Below are 4106 nucleotides of genomic sequence, written 5' to 3' on the forward strand. Positions count from 1 at the left end.
AATTTTGAAATTAATGAGGTCTTCGTTTGTTTTAGAGTTGACGAACTTCCTGAGAGCTGATTTTTTGGCCGCAACAGCTTTTTGGCAGTCTTCAGTGAACCAACATTAAAAATTTTGTTTTTTCGGGGTTTCGTGGACTCAAGTGAACGAACAACGCCTCGAAACATTAAAAGAAAGTAAAGACGCGAGCTGATCTGATCTTGATTAGTAAGCGTTTTACGGCGCTCCCAACAACAAAGTTATATGAGCGCGCAAAACAAGTTGGTAGCATTCAAAATAGTTCAAAGCATGGATTTAATTTTTCTTTTAGTTTTTAAGTTGTTTAGTTGTTTTGTTGTTGATTTTTTTTTTTTTTTGGGGGGGGAGGATATTTTTAGTAAGAGTTTTAAGGCCCTTGCAACTGCATAAGGCCACATGAGCACGCCAAACACAAGTTGGTTGTATTCACAACAGGTCAAAGGGCGGCTAGGTTTAAATCAATGACTCAGATTAAACGGTTAAAAATTCAAGGTAAAAAATCCCAGTGTTTTAAAAGAACATTCAAACAAAATTTTAAACAACGTTTTTTTACAGTGTACCGTAAAGGCCAACGGTCTTTATAAAATCGAGAATTCTGTTGGGATCAACGACAGAGAACAGGTATTGCAATTTTTTTTTGCATTTTAAATGCTTTTTTCGTTTCTCTACAAAGTCTGGACATTCTGTAAAGATGTGTCTAGTGGTGAAATCTGAGTCGCATCCGACCCAGAACGGTTTCTCTTCTCCCTGAAGGAGGTATTTATGTGTCAGGGACGTGTGTCCGATGCGTAATCGAGTAAAAATGACTTCGTCTCTTCTGGAGAGGGCCCAAGGTTTTCGTGGACCCAGTGTGAGCATAATGTTGTGAAGTTTTGTTTATCTGTTTCTTCCATTGTGTCTCCCACAGACTGGAGATGCAGTTTTTTTAACTTTATTTTTAAAGTCAGTCAGTGGGAGAGTGTTTGTCGTTGATCCCAACAGAAGGGACAAGGATTCTTTCGCAAGGAGGTCCACTTGCTCGTTTCCTCGGATGCCCACATGGCCTGTGTGTGTGTGCGTGTGCCTGTGTGCGTGTGCCTGTGTGCGTGTACCTGTGTGCGTGTGCCTGTGTGCGTGTGCGTATGCGTGCGTGTGTGTGCCGGGCTTTTTAGTGTTTAAAGCCTGTGTTATTTGTACTTAACAGTGTGTGTGTGCATGTGTGTGAGTGTGCATTTATTGTATGTGTGTGTGTGTGCGTGTGTGTGTATGTGTGTGTATGTGTGTGTATGTGTGTGTATGTGTGTGAGTGTGTGTGTATGCGTGTGTGTGTGTGCGTGTGCGTGTGCGTGTACGTGTACGTGTGCGTGTGCGTGTGTGTGTGTGGGTGCGTGGGTGCATGTGTGTGTGTGTGTGTGTGTGTGCGTGCGTGCGTGTGTGTGTGTGTGTGTGTTCGTGTGTGTGTTTGTGTGTGTGCGGGCGCGTGAGCGTGTGCATGTGTTTGTTTACGCAATGTTTCAGTTTTGTTTTGATGACTGCAGCCAAAAGAAAAATGGTGGCTTAGAAAAAGGGAAAGATAGCGTGAGAAGTAAATCGCCCTAGGATGCCACAAAATGTCAGTTCTCTGGAGGCAAAATATATCATTTTGGTTTCAAGAAAAAACTATCCCTGCCCCTTCCCCAATCCACCACCGCCCCTATCTCACACACACCTCTCTTCCCCCACGCCTAAACACAGAGAGAGAGAGAGAGAGAGAGAGAGAGAGAGAGAGAGAGAGAGAGAGAGAGAGAGAGAGAGAGAGAGAGAGAGAGAGAGAGAGAGAGAGAGAGAGAGAGAGAGAGAGAGAGAGAGAGAGATGTTAAGAAATGTATCAAACAATTGAAATATTCAGCTTTAAAAAAAAAACATGGGAATATCAAAGAGTCTTACTGTGCTGCCTGCAGTAGGGCTGAGTCTGTATTCTCTTCCTTTTGCAGAGTCTCCTCCGCTGGCTAACCAGGGTCAATTCCTGACATCTTCCGAACTGAAAAAAAGATTTAAGAACAATTAAGAACAGATCATAACTAATCAGCTCCTTTTACAAAATGGCAAAATGAGAATGACAATATGTTGAACAAACGGGTAGGTCTTTTATACGATAAACGTAATTGTAAATGTTTTTAGCCCCCCCATCAACACAAATCTGGTAGTTCTAAAGCAGAAGGATGTTACAGACTTTTTTTGTTTGGATGAATGTGTATGGATTCATTCTTAAAACTTATATGTATTACATCCCCCCCTCCCTCTCTCGCTCTCGCTGCTCTCGCTCTCACTCTCAATCTCTGTCTCTCACTCTCTGTCTCCAACTCTCTGTCTCCAACTCTCTGTCTCTCACTCTCTGTCTCTCACTCTCTGTCTCTCACTCTCTCTGTCTCTCTCTGTCTCTCTCTCTCTCTCTGTCTCTCTCTCTCTCTGTCTCTCTCTGTCTCTCTCTCTGTCTCTCTCTCTCTCTCTGTTTCTTTCTGTTTCTCTCTCTCTCTCTGTCTCTGTCTCTCTCTCTCTTCTCTCTTCTCTCTCTCTTCTCTCTCTCTTCTCTCTCTCTCTCTCTCTCTCTCTCTCTCTCTCTCTCTTTTTTTTTCTCTCTCTATCCTCACCTATACATCACCCCTTTCACTTATATGACAGTATGTAACGGACTTTCCCCTTTATCTACCAGCTTTAAGCATGCACATGTTCATCAGTCACTTGGGTATGACTTTAACGCCCCTATCAACACTATTAGGTTATTCCAGGGGCGGGACCTAGTTTAACGTCAGTCTCCGATAGGACCGAACCAAGTGGGAAGTTCGTGTAAAGTGCCTTTCCCAAGGACACAACGTCGGACCGAGCTGAGGCTCGAACCCCGAGGCCGCAATCTCACGATTACGAGTACGGTAGCCTACCCATAAGGCCACCAGTCACTGGGAGCTTAGTAAGTATACGTATGCACGTGCAAAATAAATGGTAGTTTTTTATGTGAACAAAGATGTTTGTAGGCTTTGGTTCTAGTTCCTGTTCAAAGATGCACCGTTTAATTAGCTCTTTGAGAAAGCTTGGTTGAATCGAACTTTTTTTAACAGCTTAACAATTTGTGCGTATGTGTTGGAATCCTGATGGGAGGGGATTGGCAGAAAAAGGGGGGGGGGGGTCAAATTTATGTTTCCCACTCTTAGTTTCTCGCTGTACCGTAAGTCAATCTTAACTGAATAGTTGAACTATAAATAGGCCTAATTGACTAGTTGAACTATAAATAGGCCTAACTGACTAGTTGAACTATATATAGGCCTAATTGAATAGTTGAACTATAAATAGGCCTAATAGAATAGTTGAACTATAAATAGGCCTACTGTTTAACCACAAAAACATGGCAAGGATCATGATTTGAAGATGTGCCTTTTAAAAAATCAGGTGATAGATTTCGACCCGGAAACTGTGTCCCTCAGAAACACACACAAGCTTGACGTCTCATCGAGCTCAGCATTTTTCTCCCAGCAACTGCAGGCAAGAAATAGCCTGTCACTCCCCGATCAGCAAGATTTAAAAAACTGCAATTAGATAGCTAGTGCTGAAAGTAGTCTACATTTTCTTTATTTTTAGATACAGATGTTTTAAAACACCCTGTCGATACAATTTATACCCGGGCCAGACTGGGCTGAGAGGGATACAACATGATTGATTGATTGAGTAGATGTTTTACGGCACTATCGACTCAATTTGGGATACAACATCCCAGCAGAAAGTTCGAGGTACTGGATAAACATTCTTCACTGTCAGGAATCAGAATCGAGACTTCTGCTTGTGACAAGGAAGCACCTAATCGGCAATCGCTGCCGCAGATTTCAGTGATTGATTGATTGATTAGGTGTTTTACGACATTATCTACACAATTTTGGTTATTTAAGTTCCAATAGGTTTCACCGCAACAAATCTAGGATCAGTCGTGTTTTAGTAAGAGTTTGTCGGAGCTCGCAACTGCACACGGCCATATTATCATCATCATGCTAAAAGGACGGACAAACAGATTTCAGTGAACGTACATGGGAGAGATTCAAACATGTGGAAAACGTCAGAGTTAGACATAATTATTCTATTGC

The 4106-nt window shown here is 42.4% G+C and overlaps 1 protein-coding gene across 1 annotated transcript in view; it reads right to left on the minus strand.

The window, feature by feature from the left end:
* The window catches only part of LOC106011773, a gene marked incomplete at its 5' end in the record, with an annotated part of 7292 nt that extends 5275 nt beyond the window's left edge, over window positions 1–2017 (minus strand). Inside the window, 1 exon segment of the mRNA XM_013082534.2 lies at window positions 1924–2017.
* Between the last annotated feature and the right edge of the window lie 2089 nt (window positions 2018–4106).

This window comes from Aplysia californica, unplaced genomic scaffold, assembly GCF_000002075.1.
Source record: "Aplysia californica isolate F4 #8 unplaced genomic scaffold, AplCal3.0 scaffold00180, whole genome shotgun sequence".
Taxonomy (NCBI): domain Eukaryota; kingdom Metazoa; phylum Mollusca; class Gastropoda; order Aplysiida; family Aplysiidae; genus Aplysia; species Aplysia californica.